Raw genomic sequence first — 18,730 nt, 5'->3', positions numbered from 1 at the left:
ACCACAGAATGGGGTCGCACGAGCCGATGACGGATTGAGCCAGGTGCTAGACCCACCCACACCATGCCACCCCATTCCACCAACTCGCAAGATCAATCAATCGATAGCATTTTCCATTCCACCCGCTCCATTCATTGGTGCAGCAGCGAAGGAGATCAAAAGATTGCGACAAACGGTGGCGGTGCCCACCTTCATGGAAATTCTGTTTTTCACTCCCCCTCCCGTTAATCAGCCTCTCACTTCGAGGTTCTGACCTTCCCCCAATGCTGCCTTGACACGGGAATGAAGGAAAACTCCATTTTTGCCCACAATCTCGCCTCGCCTTCCACTTTTCTCCTTCCACCAAACGCCAGGTGATAAATGGAGGGAATTAAAGGCTCGACTTATGTCACTGGCATGTTTTGGACGGGCGAGTGTACGCGCGGGCGCGCTTTTCGCGGGGCCACGGCGCCGTAGTAATACCCAAAGGCCCCTGGAGGGTTTCTCAGGTGCTCGTTGCCCAAGGAAAGCAGAAGCAGGCAGCAGGTTTCAAAAGGGAGGTTGATGAGTGTCAACCGGGCTATTAACTGGCTGTTGTTCCGGATGGGCCACCTACTCTCAGTGGCGGTGCTCCTGCTGTGAATGAGATCGCTGTTGGGGGTCGGTTTTTGTGAATTTTCCTTACAAGCCGCTTTGCGGAAAGCGTTGGGCTGTTCAACGAAGCGCATTGCTGTTGATCTGGTAGTGGTTTTGGGAAACGAGTGATTTGAGACGATTACTAGCTTTCTGTCTCACATTCCTTACTCAAATGCTTTGATGAACTTTTTTACAATACATCTGAAAAAAAAATGATGAGGTTAATTATGTAAAAATAAAGCTATGACAACAATTTCATGGACTTTATAGAGTGTCTGTTGTAGCTGTATGTTCGAAAAGCTGAGATATTCAATTCGATACCTTTTGGTTCGATGAGAAGATTTTCCTGAAAGCGCCGTATAAACTTTAGTTAAATTTCTAATTTCTCAGTTCTTGATAACAGTTTGAAGATGAATTTTTTTTTTAATTTTTAAGATAAACTTTCTTTTTACATTCATTGAATAAAGAAGAAATAACTTTAAACAATAATTTGGAAAAGTACTTTTAAAAAGAATCGAAATCCTGGACACCGCCAGCAAAATAATGTGGAGATAAAGTGTTCGTTATCCAAAGGATTCGCTTCAGAAGATTTATGGTACGATCAACACCGCATTTGAAAACTTTGCTATCAGGAAAATCGCTTCAAAGTAGCGAGATGCATTGAGTCACTTTGAGTCACGTGATTTTTCAAAAATCAAAAGCATTGACAGTTTTGCTTTGATTGATCCAAACATTAAAGTTTCACCAAGCAGAAAAAATCTAAAAAAAAATATAATACAAAAAAAACTAAAATAAAAACACCTAAGCTCCCATTAAGCTTTACTGATTACAATAATAATACATTTCAAACAACCAAATTAATCTATAGGCAATAGATAATGAGTTGAAAAGTTTTATCTCCATAAACTGCACTCGCACTAGACACCGCGAAACCGCCAAACAGATCTACTAATGAGCAGCAGAAAAAGAGGGAAGGATTTAAACTGTGCCAGCGAGCAATGCGTGAGGATTCACGCGGATTAAGAGTCTCTTATGCATGATAATCATAATTGTTATTACATTCTCCAAAAACCCGAGCGAACGTACGGACTGTTTATGCTTCGCGGTGGTTAATTCTTTCTTTCGCATTTTCCACTCCGTTCAACAGCCGACACACGGACGAGCTCATTCCATTCGGTTCCGTGCCTTGGGTTTCCTGTTACGAAAAGATTAAAACCGAGCTTCGCCGCGTTTTTTTTTTTTGGTTTTATCCCAACCGACCCACTGCTCGTGAGGGCAGAAGAAGCTGTAGAAATTATCCTACATTCTAACGACCTTCACGATTTCATTTTCGGATTTTTTTTTCCTTTTCAAGAGGACGAGTTTATATTTTTGTAAATCCCGTTTTTGTCCCACGCTTTCCAACCATCGGCGGATCGGCGAATGGCGAGCGAAGCTTTTGTTTTTTACTGCTCTGCCGGTGTGTGCTGTGAGCTAGACGTGCCAGTCAGCTAGACTTCCTTCTTTCGGTGGTGAATGGTGTGTTTGACGTAACACCGAGACCAACGTTCGCGCTGGATGTGTGAACGGTCGCTTCGAACGATGGAAAGGAAAGAAATGGCGAGCAAGCTCCAGCGGATTTGTATGCATGAGCGGTTGAGATCACCTAGCGAAGGATAATTTATGGTTTTGTGCGCGTTAACCGGGGTTCGAGGTCGGACGGATTGAGATGGTAAAGCATTCGTCAACGCCACGCACGCTCCAGACACTCGCCAGCGAATTTCGAGCGGGCAGACGGGGGGGACTCGCAACCTCTTCAAACCCCAGCTCGCCAGCTCCTACGCTACGATGGAGGCGTAAGGATGTGATAAATGATGGAAGCTTTGTTTACATGCGCTCCTAAGCCGCGCGAATTGTCTTTTGACCGTGGCGACTGAGCATGGGCAGCAACGACCGTGACCCAAACTCCCTGCAACCACGATTCTAACGGGAGCGATAAGAGCGGTACTTGCGCGTCAACGTGTTGACGTTCCGGGAGCCCAACACATCAAACTCCACGGCCTCGGCCTTTGATCGTGATCACAGTCGCGGTGACGGAATACGGAAACATTGTTCATCGTGACCTTACGATAAGGTGAGTCATGTATTGTGTGTTGGTGACGACCGAATCGGATAACGGGCGCTGCATTGTATGACAGCAGCTTCTTTTCATTATTTTTATGATTCTATCCGGGAATAATTTAAGTCTCGGCGATTCTATAATCCTTGATGTGGCTGTGCATTTTATAAAACTACGTCATATTGCAGCGTATTGTTTTTTTTAGGTGGAGTTTTTAATATTAGTATGGTAAAAGTATGGTAAAGTGTCATTGTATTTCTTTGTATTACAAAAGTTATTTCGGAAAAACATGAACAAATATGCATAACGTGAATAAATGATTCCAATACTGACACCATTTTGCACTGCTTCACGAAGTATAAAAGGCCTAAGCATTCCTGAGAACCATAGAACGTTCTGTTAGGCTAATTAATGTCAAGTAAACATTATCTTTAACTCAAAACTTCTTCATCAATCAATTAATTAATAATAATATGCGAATATGCAATATTTGCTTAATGAATAAAAGATAATATAAATTGCTAGATGAAGCGGAATTGGCGGAACCAGCTCGCATTAAAATAAACATAACTGGGCATAAAACTCATCGCGCGTCTGTTTCCCTTTACCGAAGCTGATCCCTAAACAGAAACCCAACCGAGCTCCTTGTACCTCGTCCGGTTGTGCAATTTATTTACGGCAAACGTAGAGACAATAGAAGCCGAAATATGTTCACACGAACCATAGAAACCGGCGCAAAAGTATGCGAAACGTGGCCCTGCCGCTCGTCTAATGGTTCCGAAGCCCTGGATACGCTTATCATCGATAATCACTGTGGGTTTTGTTGAACAAGACCCAATGCCCCCCGTTCGCCCCTCCCAATCCGGCGAAAGATAACGATAGCAACTATCGAGGGACAACATCTAGTGGTGGGAACTCACTTGAAATTAAAATAAAATTCAAACGAACAGCACCGTGGGGAGTGGTGTTGGCTCGCTAGCTGGCTGGCAGGCTGGCAGGCTCGGTGACTGGTTGGTGTGCTGTGCGGAACCGAATCGACCGTGCCGACGTCAGCTAAATGACCTAATTTCCACAATCTGCCTTACTTGCCACTCCTGCCCTAGTCTCCCGGGACCGATCGTTCTCATGCTCGTGGCTCGTGGCTCGGCTGTTCGCCGACACTGGCACCGGTACCGGCACCTTGCCAATTCTTCCGGAGGGCTCCCGGTGCTGCGGCTCAGTCGAACAATCATCTTCGCGTTTATCATCACCGGGCAGCCAACCTTACGAAATGGGGCGAGGGAATGTCCTTCTTCTCCCTCTCTCTCTCTCTCTCGCGCTGCAAAGGCCGAGAACTCACCGAGGACCACACGGCCACGGTCATACGCCACGGATCGGCTTTCGAGTCCAATAGAGCAGTGGAGCTTTAAAGTGTGCCAGCAGCTGGCCGTAGATTGCGTTCTTTAATCTTCCTTTCCGTTCCGTTCGGTTCCTTTCATCCCTTCCACGTAATACACCCTTCGCCACCGAAGCTATCATACTCATCTCTATCACCCATACACGTGCGCTCGCCCTCGCCTTTGAACGTCGCAATCGGGATGAAGGAATTGCTTTTGGTTCCAGCATGCCTGTATGTGTGTATGTGTGCGGTCACCATGTCCGAGCTCTACGTACGTGTGCTGCAAAGGGGATGATGGTAAAAATGGGAAAATCCATTCCATTCAAACCAAACACCGGAACACGGCCAGCCAGCCAGCTAGCCATTCTATCGGCTGTCTGGGGCGATGGCTACGAAGTGCAGGCGGCATCGGCACCGCGCTTGAATATTGCATGAAACGAGGATAGTTTTTCGCTTTTTCCACCGGGCCCTTTCCACCGCCAGAGAGGCAACACCGTGCGCCGGAACCACCACGGATGAAACAGTTCAATCGCGCGTCTGGCAGTGATTCGGTTTGCGTTGCAGGCACGTACTCCGGTCCGGACTGGCCAACTTTTCCAACTCCAAGTTTGATGGTACCTGTTAAAAGGATTTGCCCCGGAAAGTCGCAAACTAGGCGGTAGACTAGTAGGAAGGTTTTTTGATAGTTTTTTTTCTCTCCTGTTTTCCCTTTTTAATGATCTTAACCATCGAGCAGAGAGCACCATTGTCCTTAAGTCTACGGTTGGTTCTTGTGAATCGAAAATGTACGCTAAGTTTTCGAACAACACAATACAAATGTCCAATTGTTGTGGGAAAAATTGTACCACCCTTTAGGGGCTCCCGGGAGCGAAGGATCGCTAGTCCACCCGTAGAGGGAATTCAGGGAGCAAAAAGAGCGTCGCATCACTTGTTCTGCGGCATCGGAATCGGTCTCCCGGGGGGGAGGGCTCCGAAAATACGACCAACACGGACGAAGGGCACGTGCTCTCCATACCGAGGACAAGCCCGGGGTGAGAGCGGGCGCTACTGAGTGCTCGGTGCATCCAAGTGGTTAGACAAACTAACAGTTTGCGCCAAAACCCATTGCACCACGTTCCGTTCCTAGCGAACTCCTCGCGCCCGACTATTGTGTAATGGTGGCGCAGCATGGATTTTATGGCACTCCTTTCTCTCTCTCTCTCTCTCTCTCTCTCTCTATCTCTCTGTGTCTGGGTGCTACAAGACAGTTTCACGACATCACCACGGGTATTTCGAGGACGATGCGGACCACCTGCTTGGCCAGTGCTGAAACTGTGTATCCAGCGTGTATGCAAGGCACATCCGTCGATAGACGGTCGCGTAAGAGGACTCCGTCCGCTTGTCTCGGTCTTCAAGATGCGCATAAATCTGTTAGCCGTTTGCTTTCCGAACAGCTTTTCTACGGATGTCGCAACGGTGGCTGGTGCTGGTACCGGCCTATCTAAGACTCACAAGGACGGAGGGCCAGGGACTCTCCGGTCCCGTCCGGATTATGTTCGTTTATGCACTGCTCTGCTCTGTGCAGCATCCTTTCAACTGGGAAGCGCCGTAATGTTGAGAGCGCGGTGAACAACGCATTTCGACGAAGTTCTGGTGCTTTAGTTTCAAAATTTTCGTTCCATTTCTCTCTTTTTTTCTCTCTGTTCATGCGTGAATATTTTTCAAGGGGAGTTTATTTGTCCCTCAACGATCCAATTAACCATTCCTGGTTGGCTGGTCTTCACTTTGCATCTCGACGCACAGGGCCTCTTCACAAAACTTGTGTGCCTTTTCGCTGCAATGCACATACTGCAATACAACCCGCGTAGCTTGGAGTACGGCTTGTTGAGCAAATAGTCAGCTTCAGCTTCATAATTAGTTCGACTCGATAGACAAACCAGTGTTTTCCTGTTTACATCATGGTTATTGATGTTAAGATAAGTACTTGCTAGAAGCGCAATTGAGTGTTTGCAGAGAGGAAAGCAGAAAATTACAAGAGTAATGTAAAGTTGGGCTCATTTCGAAATATTATCCCTGAATGGTTTTGCTTTCATCCCGTCGAGTGTATTTCTGAAAAGGTACGATTTGCGTGGAAATGAAATGACGGGGACTTTGCACAAAATAGAAATCTGGTGACTAAGGTAGCAGTAGAGAATCTTTTTCGATACTCTAATGGTATCTCAAACCACGGATCTAGTTCCGACAGCGCTTGCTAAACGATGGCTCCAGATGGAGGATTATGATGCTACATGAACATGGTTAGTGTTCCATTATGGACATATTTATAGTAAGATTAAATGATTTTTCGTTGAAATGCTTGATTCTGAAGGTTCATCAATTGAAAGGCGTGTTGTACAACTCTAAAAACTCTTGAAATACATTATTCTTTCAAACCATCTACAAGTTGTTGCCTCACACTTGTTTAAACGTTAAAGTTCAATTTACATGCTAAAGCATTTTTTTTGTATAAATTTAAATGACAACAAAATGTTTGAAGTATAAACACTTCTTTTCTTTTGTGTGCAGTGTTTGTAATACAATCCACTCTTGTTTACTAACGTTCATCGGATACAAACGGTTAAATATGGACAATGCAATACAGACAAGGGATCATCGGTCGGTTGTACTTTCGATTCGGAAAAGGGTTTGATGTCCGGATGCCAGCCATCGCTCATCATGCATCCTGCGTAATTGAAACCCCCCCTTGTCTTGATGGCAAACGCACGGATTACATTTCGAAACGCCACTTCGCCTGTATTTGCATCCTCCATCCATCATCGTCCGAGGGTCAATCACGGTTCACGCATCCATCATACATTTAAATAAACATTCCTCCCACCCCCCGAAGCCCATCAACGATCCTGGAGCGCGATACTCAATATTCATCGTTATCGTTGCCGATTGGTATCGATTCCCTTGGTTTGCTCAATTGGAAAATCACGCCGCTCGTGAAATATTCAACTTACAGTTCTTCTTCTGCCTCTCCTTGTTCTGTTCCGGAACAGCCGATGATCGCTAGTTAAGGGAGACCAGAGGCACCACCACCATCACCACAACAACAATCCTATTGGCCACGTTCTATTGCGGGTGCGGAGTTTCCACTCGCATGGGAATTGATTTGGGAGTAATTTTCAATTCTCATACGCGCACGTGCTGGTACGAAACTACTCCCCTTGCCCTCGCGCACTCTCGCTCTTCTTAGTGGCTTCCGGGAACAGCTCCCAAGGTATGGACTCAAGGATGCCGATTCGGTGAGCTTGTCTCGCTCGCGGATACGAATGAATAGGAAATGAGCGTATCGTGGCCGCGTTCGCACCTTATTGCTGCTGCCAAAGCTGGTCGCCTTTTTCTCACCGCCTGTAGCGGAAGTCGACACCAAATTCCATGTGCTTCCGGCTTTTTTTATTATTCTTTCTCGTATATGGTGGCACCGGAAGGGGTTTGGGGAGAGCCTTCCATTCCCACCACCGCCGGAAGTGGGCCGGTTGTGGTCGCGACTACACGCGGCTGGCACGCTCGGCTGTCGATAATAGGGTTTTCCCCGTGCGCTTCCGACCGAGGAGACACCTCACGAGCCAAAGGGGGTGGGGGGGAATATTTATATAACCGCGGAGGCGGAGAGCGTCTGGCGAGGGGATGGTCATCCCCGTTATCCCCCCTTTTTACAGACCACAAGCTCCTAAAACACGGAACTCGTGGTGGTTGTTGGATTTTCCGCATTTTTTTCTCCAATTGTTGTTGTTGTTCAACCCCTCCCCGGTGTCCAAAAAAAAAGGGGTCACCATGCAAGGAGTGTGTACCTGTGGGCAGGTTCATAGGCCAGGCCAGACCACCGCTTAACGGAATAAAAACATCGAGCATCGTGGAATGGGACCACGGTACACCGCAACATGTCGAGCCCGACGCGAGACCCCATGATTGGCTAACCAGAACCACATGTTTCTCGATGCTCGGACAAGGGAGGAGAAGGTTTTCCGCTAAGCAAAGCGTACCCAAGCGTTTTGGGACCACTGATACAGCCCAGGGCCAAGGCGTAGGGGTTGGCATTGTCACCGACAGCCACAGGTACAGGTAGCGCTCGAGTGGCTCCCTTGCAGCACCGACATCGCAGTCAAATTGCTGTGTTTACGGTGGGTTCCATTTCTCGCCAGCCTCGGTAACCTTCTGTAAGGGATGGTTAGCTACCGGAAGCACCCCTAAGGCTTTCATCGTAAGTGACCAAACACACACCGAGCAACCGAGCAACCGAGACACCGGCAGTCAGCGAGCGTGTCGTGTGCCGGCTCGTTCCGGAAATTTATGCGCTCCTTCCTCCCGCCACCCCTCCCGGATTCTATGCTGGAGATCGCAAAGGGATGTCCATTTTTCGCCATTTCGCCGCTCGCCGGGAACGACGACTCCAAATTGGTCCCATCAAAGACATTGACAGGAAATTAAGGAGCGCCGGAAATTGCCACCGGAACTCACAGCATGTGTGTGTGGGTGTATGCGTGCGTTTGGTGACCACCGATCAAACACATACACACCGATGGGTCGGGGTTTCGGTCACTTGAGTGTTTGCTCCCCCCGAGGCCCAGGACATTGTTGCTCAAGAGAGCAAACAATACATGGACGGGTTGGTCGGTGGTAGGTCGCTTAATTGATCGCTGAATGGTTGATGGGTGTGAGCGACCATGGCAGACCAGAGGCGAGCGATGATTGTTTGACCACTTGAGATCACGGATCGCCGTATTCCGGTCTCGGACCGTCGGGAAAGGGTTGAGCGACGCGCGATGCGGGTGCTGGCCATCAATCAATCAGCACGTAATGCTGGCCACCCACGCTGTGGTGGGGTGGCACGAGGAGGAGAAATGGCAATAAATCGACACCCCCCGGGAGCGGAGGAGCTATCAATCAATGCAAAAGTGGCCGTAGTGGTCGTCGCTAGCTCCGAAGATGCCGGTGCCGAAGCGGAACCGAAGCAAAATGAAGGAACAAACTCACCCAGGACGGGATGGAACGGAACGGAACGGAACGGAACGGGAGGTCAAGGCAGTGTTGTTCCGGTTGTAAGATTAATTGACGGTAAAGTGAAACTTGGGCTCAGCGGTCCTGGCACACGGCTGACACGGCTTTAATCATTCCCAGCTGATCGATCTGGCAAACCGGAACCCGGGGACCCGTACCATAAAAGGGGTCACTCTGCCCGGCTGCCAGCCTTAATCTCCTAATTGAGTCCCTTGCTTTCCTGGCCACCCATTCCACGCCCCCGTTTCGTTGCGCTTCATTGAGTTGATTGGTTTGTGAAATTCGTCCCCGGCAGGCGCGGTCTCTAGGCGGGCGTAAAACCAGCAAACTAACCAACCCATCCACCCTCCCTCCTCGCTGGGCGACTCACAAAAGCACGACGGCAAATAAAGTGTTGATTAGTGATTAATTATGAAAAGCTTCTGTTTTCGGTCATGGTTTGAAAGGGATGTAAGCGCCAGGGAGGGTAGTAACCCCTTGTGGCCGAGTGCGCGGTGCGCCTGTTGACGGACGCCTGTGCTGTGGTGCTCGGGAGTGAAAAGTTTCACCACCACCGCCGCACTGTTCATTTTGCTCCTGCACCCCTTTAAAAAGGGGTTCGCCAGACGTCGGCGCCACAGTGTGGAGGGCCTTGAACTATGGATACACCCTGTTGCCATTCTCACTATGCCGCTGATGAATGGCAGCAACCTGACGTTGAAGGAGGCGTTGCGCGATGCTCAACACTCTTCACTCGAACCCGCTGCTTACTTTGATCAATTATTGGTAAATTAATTTAAGCACCAGGAGCACCAGGAGCACCAGAAGCACCGAGAGCAGCACCATCGCTCCGTTGCGTGGCATTGATTTTGCCATTTTGCGCCGTTGTCGTTGGTGACGCTCGCGTGCCTCATTTACGGTGCGGTTCCGTTCCGTTACGGTGTGCCGAAAGTTAATGAAGTCAATTCATAATAGGAAACGGCTCGATTGATCCTCTTAGGGGTCTGCGCGTGCGCGCGCGCGTGTCCACGTTGGGGAAGGGCGTGGGTCAAGTGTTTGTGCCGCCGACCAGCAGCAGCGGGCGCTGGCTTGAACCGCTTGAAAATGGGAAACTAATTTTGTTTGGCAAATTAAAAACGGACAAATCAAAGGCAAATAGACCACCCCTTAGTCCCTGCCGGTGCTTTCATATTTTGTCTTATGCTATCTATGCTGCTGGTGCTGCTGCTGCTGCTGTTTGTGAAGGAAGACTGTGGCAAGCTGTTGTTTATTTTCGCTTGGTTTAATAATCGAATAGCGCAAAGGAAGGGCTTTATGGTAGCAGGTTATTGAGATGTTGAGGAAAAATTAGATTGAACGCTTCGAGTTCTGGCCGAGACAACAAACCACGATAAGCAGTCAATTGTCAACAAGTAAATTATTTCATGCCAGCTCTTTTCTCATAACAAAAAACAAAACGCTGACTATTTAGCATCATCGACAAGCGTCTTATCGTCTTTTTCATTTCATTTCTATTCAGCTGGAATGGTATAGATGCTTGAGCAATGCTTTTAGAAACAGTCTTCACTCACAATAAACCACTGCGAAGATTAGCTTTATCCCCCAGCCGGTGTATTCGACAAGGCGTACAATGAAAACGGCAGAGCCTATATTGAGTCTTTGTATTCTAATGAGGTTTATCATGCTATTTTTCGTAATTACGAATGATTTGTCATTCATTAATGTTTAAAAGACACAAATACATAAACTTGAACCGTTAAATGTGTCGCAAAGCCTAAAATTCGTGACTATTTTGTCTAATCAAGTCTTTAAAAATTTCGTATTAACAGACATTTGCAAAATAGTATCGTATAAGCAATAGGAAAATAGTAGTACGTTCGGAGATATTTGATTGTGATTCTTTAAATTGATTCAATGGCAAAGCAGTGCCTGCTCTATTCATGCTGCTTTCAGTGTTCCAGAACGATGTTTCGTCTGTCATACAGCTGTTTTATCACCTCATTCATATCGTCGAAATTAATCAACATTGCTCCGGATTTACATACAAACAAAGCTGTGAAAACTCCTGTCAGTCAATTTGGAATCGTTTCACTGCAGCCACAATCGATGAAGCTACAAACAAAGTCGAGTTTATGGAGCTACTATCCTGCGATAGATAAACGCAAACCCATCTGTGCCCCGACACAAGGAGGGTACTCGATTTGGTTTTCAACTAAATCCAACCGACACAAAACCCCATTGACTATTAATGGCGGTTGCTACTTTGAATGCTCAATCCACGGGAAAACACAATAACGTTCCCTTTATTATCGCGTGCAACTGGACCAACTGACAGCTGGAATGATTTCATCACGTGGAAACATCTCAAAGACACCGCAACGAACTGTAAACGTAAGCCCCATAAGCATCATCTACTGCGGGTTTGTGTTCCCATCATATATCTGCCACTGGGAGACCACCGGGAAGGAGGGGGGGGCGATATAAGTAAATAAAATGTTGGAAACAGTATCATTGTTTCAACGGGCTCTTACGGGCGTCGTATTAGAGGAAAGACCACCGAGAAATCATCTCGAACGGAGCCACATATCGCGCTCGATGGATGGTGGGGATTACACGCAGGATAAATCACTCGTCGGCCCACTGTTGAAGAGGAGGAGGAGGAGCAGAGGGGGGACCAGAACAGCGGAAGGAAGGCTGCTTTATGGGCGGACAGGACTCCCCGGTAGACGGTTACGATCGGCACCGTTCCCACCGTTTGCGCTGTAAAACGCTGTTCAATATAATCACAACCGCAGAGTGTGGAAGTGTTGATCGCAACCCCGGCATCGTAATTTACGATCGTAACACCCGAATCCGATGCGTAGTGAACCGCGAAGCATTCCCGTAGGGCCTGGCCGGGGCCACCGAGCAAGAACATAAAGAAATGCGACCACTGCCGACACCACCGCCACCAGAGATCTCAAAATAAAAACAATAATGATGAGCAGAGTACGCGAATGGTGCGTGCTCCCGTGCTAACATGGACGGACATACATTACGCACATTAGCCTCCGCAACCCCTGCCACGGTGCGTCTTCCACGCAACGTCGCGTGGCAACAGATCCACCTAATCCCTGCGAAGCGGAACGGAACATAATTCACGCGGAAGTTTACGTGCTTCGTCCGCCCGCGACCACCGAGCCCAATTTTTGGGGTTTTTCGGGGTTGTTTATTTCTTTTTTGTGTATGGCCTGGCACAGCGCTTGGTGTTGGCAAGGCTGCAGGCAAGCATAAAAGGGGTATGTTACGTGGAACGCCATTCAAACCCCGATCTGGAGCGAAGAGACATCCTTAAGGGGTTATACTACTTTTTTTTTATTTCGTATTATTTTTTCTTATCGTAAGGACTTTTAAAAATATCTTGTCGAATTGTCATATCAATCGGATCAAATCTGACAAAGATGTTAATTTGTGAAAAATAGCGTTGACACTGCATCTCGTTACTTTGAAGCGATTATTCCAAAACCTACATTTTGAAATTACCTATTGACCTAATCACCTATTAAGAACCTTTTGAAATATTGCATACTTTATCAGGACACTCAAACTGAAAAGATATTATTGCATAAAAGATAATAATGCATTCATGTATACAAATAAAGTGGAACGGTTTCTTCACAAAAAAGATTCATAATTGAACCTCTTCTGACCGGAATTAACCATAACCTTAAGCCGAGCACATTACATTGATAAGGGATACCATAACGAGATTGTTTGCGAGCTGGATTGTGTTTGGTGCATAAACGCTTATGCTACCACATGGCGCCGGTTTGCTCGATTTCCCATCCCACCCTGGAATGTACGGTTAAGTGAAAATGACTGCCACTGCCATGAGTTGGAACTTTCCCCAGGCCAACTGTAATGTTTTGCGAACAATATGGCCAAGGGAGGAAGGTTGTATTTGTTAAAAACTCTGTAGTAGAGTACCATCAAACACAAACACATGCGCAGCCACATCCTCGACCACGGAGCTGTCTCATAAATCTTTTCCAGCGCTCAACGTTGACGAGTTAACCGAGTGTGGATCAAAACCCGCGCCAACCAACCAACCAACCGTCACCATTATGTCAATCCACAGAGCCAGTCAGACAGACAGACAGCGAGAGACGGGAAGAGAGAGCGAGAGAGTCGAATTTTTGGTGTGGCTTTCGAGGTTGGATTGATTTAAATTAATTTCCCGTGGCGCACCCGTTGCCACAACTCCCTCCCGAAAACATAAGTCGCGAGGTGAGAGGAGGTTAATGTTTTTTTTTTATGTTTCTGACTATGTGTACGAGTTACCCGTGCGCTTGCCTGTGTGCCTTTAATACGAATGAATGATTTTGTGCAAAATGTCGTTCCATGACCTGTGGACGAAGCAGGAGGAGCAGGGGATTCGCGTGAATTCAAATACGCTGCTATCCATCCGGGTCAATCCCGGCTAGTAGCAGCAGCTGCTGCTGTTGCTGACGGTGGCCCATGCACTGGCCGGTTCCATTTCCGGTGGGAAACAATATTTTAAAAGCTTCGAAAAACCAGCGCCACGCTTAAACAATGTTGCAATCGTGTGCCTGTGCGCAAAACACACACATACATTCACAAAAAAGTGTCTAAAAATAATGAAACGAGAACGGATTGTAGCGCAAAACGGGGGCCCAAAATTGACGGCTGGCTGGCTGGCTAGATGGCGGTGATGAGCGCACTCGAGCCTGGAACATGCCAACTAGCGATGGTGAAGTAGGCTCTGTGCGACCGAAAAGCGGAAACCGTGAAATCACGCCACGTGCCCGCTGAAGTGTGACATCGGGATTGGTGGTGGTGGTGATGGCCGTGGGTTTTGTTTCGTTATTTTTTTTCCATCCCTTTTTGCTCTTCTTTCTCCTGTTTCACATTCCGCTGTTGTTTGGGTTGGTGCAATTGTATATTTAGAACACTTCCTCCTCCTGTTTCCGGCTCCGAGTGGACACGGAGCGGTACGAAGCTCAACGCAAACCACGCCACCACAGCCACAACCACATCCAACCAAGCCACCAAAACCAACTGTCGGTGCCGTGGCCAACCCGTGGCCATGTGCGGTCACCATAGTCAACCCGGAGCAATACGCTTTGTTAAGCATTTTACGCTCGTTGCTTCCGTGTGCGCGGGTGTGTTTGTGTCGGCTTTTATTGATTTGTTGGTCATTTATTTGCGACCGCGTTTTTTTTTTGCAACTGCTTTTATGCTGTCTTGTTAAAATGGCCGAGCATGGGTTTTTGTTCCGCCATTAACCGCCAGCGACGGTGGCACTAAGGGCCGCCTCTGCTCGCTACCGGATGGTGATTGATTGGCACTAATGATGACACAATTTATGGCACCGGAACCACTCCTACCGTGGTCCTGGCCGTCGCCGTCAGCGTCAGTGTCGATGCCCATCACATCATGCCGCGCTACCTGATGCACCTGATCCGGAACGTGCGGAAGTGCCGTAGATTCCGTCAAAAGTGGGTACTGATGGGCTCCTCCGTCCCCCGTGCTGTTTGTGAACTTTGATGACGAGACCACCACGCCAAACACCACGAACTGCCAACACCGACCTACCGAGTGATGCTGGTGGTTTGGCAGCCAGTCGGGCAGTTGACGTGGAAGTGATTATTAATGACATTTGTCAGTGACACACGTGGAGTCTGTGCGGTGTGCTGCACTAACACTCGCCATTCTACCATTCAGAACACCTGGCAAAGGACAGCACTTCACTATTCTATGCAGAAAACAAACTGGACAGTAGGAAGAGCGCGGTTGATGGTTAGAGTCAATCGCAACCAGCTGCACCTCGAGTGTGCATGTTTTGCGTTATTTTATGAACCAACAGCATAATGAGTACAGGAATAGAAACATCAAAAGCATTCCATTGGAAACAGAGAAAAAAAACGCTAAATTAAACAACTAGCACAACAACTCTGCCATTTGCCGCCACGTCTGACGGCTTTAATTTGTTTGGTTGCAACAATCTGCCAGTCTTGGTGGTGGTGGTGCTATGAGAGTATCTTGGTATTCAAATGCAGCGTCGGACTTAAGTGAAGATGCTTGCAAGCAATTGAGCAGATGTCGTCAACGGCGTCACCTTCCCTCCTCCCCCCCAGAAAAAGGCGGCTGAAACTCATTTCCGCATTCAACAACTGATACAACTCTGGGAATGGGCTTTGTTGGGTGGCCCAAAAAAACCGACGGGGGAAAAAACATGGAATACTAACCCGGGTGGCTCGCGATTGGCCAAACCGGTCCGCGAACGCGTGAGAAACCAACCGAAAAGCACCGGAATGGGATGGAAAGGCGAGGAGCGAGACGAGGGAAAGGAAATATTCGCCAACAGCGGACCGATCCGATTCGAGCGAGCGACCGACCGACCGACCGACGGACGGACCGACCGAACCGGCTGCTGGTCATTCGGACTTAGGGCGTCTTTTCGCACATTTGCAAGTTTAATTAAATTCCTCCAGCTCCGGCCTGCCAGCCTGCCGGTTAGTACGGCCAGCGAGCGTCCCAGGAAGGGTAGACTTCATTTGTTCGCCTCAGCTTCGTACCGCGACGCCAAAGGCGGGCTGGCTCGCTGACTAGCATGACCGAAAATGCGGAAATCCAGAAATCCTTTTTCCCTCATTTACTCATCCCGTGGCGAGGCGCGGCGTGGCGCATTCGCTCCGGTCTGCTGCCGGTGGTTCCTGCGCGGCCAAACAATCCAGGTCCACCCTTCATTTCCCCTTCAAACCAACTCCGTTCCACCCCTTTTTTGTATCTGCTTTTGCCTCGTCGAATTTGCAAAGCTCGGCGCGCGCGAGACTCCCGTCGTCCGTCCGTCCGTCCGATGTTCTGCGATGTTTTCTTCGTTTCCGGTCGAGTTTCCGTTTTCCGGTGCGGGCACCAGACAGTCCCGGGGGGTAGTCCTGAGGTCCAAACTCGAAATCGGACTCTGGCGGAAGCTTTGAATTTTCAATCCGCCTTTCCACGCCGCCAAGCCAGCTGGTAAATGGTCCGGCCAGAAATGAATAAGTAGGCCAGAAGGCCAGAACGCTCGGATCGGAAGATCGAAGCAGGCGGTAACTGAAGGAGGCCTTGATGGCAGCTTCACCGAGGGCGCTCCGTCTTTTGAGCGTTCGAGAGCGCGCGCCTTATTTCCAGTGCCGCGTGCTGCGGATCATTGAGCTTGAGACCATCTCTCCCATTTTTCGCTCTCTCTCTCTCTCTCTCTCTCTCTCTCTCTCTCTCTCTCTCTCTCTCTCTCTCTCTCACTCCCAAGGCGCCATTGAATTTGATGATTTTATTCATGACCACAAAGACGCTTCCAGTCACTTGTCTTATGGTTCTACAGTGACAATGGAAGTTCCTTCTCCAGAGGCGTCATCAATCTTCGCCAACCCCCGTAATGGTCTATCACGGTGGAAGCTGTCACAGCTTCCGCAGCGCGTACAACGCGAGATTATCGCTTACCCGTCCACCAGCGTCCACGGTTTGGGAAAAGAAAAGTCATTATTCCCCGTTACACCCTCTCCTTACAAAAAAAAAAAACAGAAAAACCATCATTCTGCTCCGGATTGTACATCGTTTTCTGTTTCGAATGTTTTTTTGCACTGGACTCGCGAATCCCCCACCCGCACCAATTTGGCGAACGTTCATCGTCTGTTTGGGAATGACGCACTCATCCACTTCACTTGCCGCAAAGGCAGCAACGGCGGCGGCAGCGGCAGCAGCCCTCCCCCGCGGACATTTTCCCCTCCCGGGGGGTGAAATTGTGAGCACCATGCAACATCCTTCGCGCTATCCTTGTTTGGTTCAAGCAAATTTTTCTTTCCTTTCTCACTCTTCGTACCCCTCTTGGTTCACCCGTGGTGCTATCCTCTTTTTGCTTCAGACGGATTTTTTTATTCCTTTCTCGCTCTTCGTGCCACCCCCGAGTCATCCATGTTGCTATCCTCCACTGGCTTTAGGCAGATTTTTTTCCCTTCTCGCTCTTCGAATGATCCTGCGAGGATCATCCGTGTAAACATACGCGGTGCTCAACGCGATTACATTTGTATGCGATCGAGTTTGAGCTTTGACGAAAAGTGACCCAGGCAGCTCTCTGGGCTTTTCTCCTAAGAGAAAACGAACAGCATGTTTTTCGGTGAAAAACACTTGAAACGCTCCTCAAAACATTTTTAAAATTAGTATTAATGAATAAACAAAGCATCACACTGCATTTCATTCAGGTTAAAACACTTTTTTGTGAAAAAAATGTGCATTTTGGAGTGAAATGGTGATTTAGGGAACTTTCAAATACACCCTACGCAAAAGAACAGGAGAGAAAAGGACGGAGATAGACCTCTCTCTCAGATCCGAAAATCATAAGATTGGTCGAAGAGCCTTTCCGAAAGCTGAAAATGTGCGTCAAGTTTTTCAGTGAAAATACCTAAAACACCGCTTAAAACATGTTTAAAAACATTTTTAAAATCAAATCAATTTATAACAATGCATTACGTTCAGGTTACAACAATTTTCAAAGCAATGTTGAACATTTTGTACTGAGATGAGGATCAACAGAACTTTCATGATAACCCCATACGAAAGAAGCGAGAGAGAAGGACGGAGAAGGATCTGTCAAACGTGTTTGTTAGGTTGGAAAGCTGGTCGGATGCTGATGATCGCGCTGCTGGTAAGTTTGCCAAAAATATGCATAATTTTAACACATTTTGTTGGTTTTCCATTCTTTACAGATCATTTATCAGATACAGCAGCAGAGCCCGAACGATTCGTCGTGATCTGGTGAGTAATTAAACTGATATTTGGACGATCAAGTCCGATGCCGTACCATTGCCTCTTTCCAGAATGTTCCGGTACATGCATCGCCAGGAGATCGGAAAACGCTGTGAAAACGTTTTACGGTGAGTAAAAAGTGTTTCTAAATGATTATAAAGGTATTGCAAGTGTTTTGAAAGTGAAAAAATCTTCTTTTTGTGTTTTTCTAGCCCTCCGAGAGCTGCGAGCCGTGAGTAAGCGGTATGTGTGAATGTGTGCCGTCCATGCGAACGGCCCGTCTATGGGAACGTACTTTTCGGTCCTTATACGGCCAACGAAGGAAGGAAGCATTGTAAGGATGAGGTATGTTTGGTGCTAGTGTTATGTGATTGAGTTTTAAAAAAGTGTGAATAAATATTATCAAAAATGAAATTGCGAATTGTGAGAACATTTTATGCGCACATCCGAAAGATGCAGGGGGTTGAGGGTAGGGTAGGGAGGGAGGAGGGAAGGGTAGGATAGGGTAGGGAGGGGGGTGGGGTGAACCTAGGGGGGCACGATGCGATCACACGCACACCACTGCGCACGCACATTTCACCAATACACGCACATCCGGTTCATCCGATTCATCCGAGAATGAGCATCCCTGGTTAACCATACTTAAGCCGTTTCCTTAACCAGGGGAGGCACTCTTGGGTAACCAGGGGTCCTTATGTATGGATAACCAGGGGTCGCGCAACAATTCCGCCTGCTGGGTCTGCTTTATGCAAATTAAACAACGCGCCGTGGGTTTGGCCTAATAACTTGGCCAGATTAGCTTCCAAACTCTCTCTCTCTCTCCCGCTCTCGATCGTCCGGCGTACGGCTGT

The 18,730-nt window shown here is 48.0% G+C and overlaps 1 long non-coding RNA gene across 1 annotated transcript; it reads left to right on the top strand.

The window, feature by feature from the left end:
* Positions 1 to 17,698: 17,698 nt before the first annotated feature.
* On the top strand, positions 17,699 to 18,293 carry LOC126570963 (uncharacterized). The gene is made up of 2 exons (XR_007607859.1): positions 17,699 to 18,007; positions 18,092 to 18,293. It is a non-coding gene; the product is annotated as an uncharacterized LOC126570963 (long non-coding RNA).
* Positions 18,294 to 18,730: the final 437 nt, after the last annotated feature.

The sequence above is a fragment of the Anopheles aquasalis genome, chromosome 2 (assembly GCF_943734665.1).
Source record: "Anopheles aquasalis chromosome 2, idAnoAquaMG_Q_19, whole genome shotgun sequence".
NCBI classification, from domain to species: Eukaryota; Metazoa; Arthropoda; class Insecta; order Diptera; family Culicidae; genus Anopheles; species Anopheles aquasalis.
This window is presented reverse-complemented; position numbering and strand designations above follow the sequence as displayed.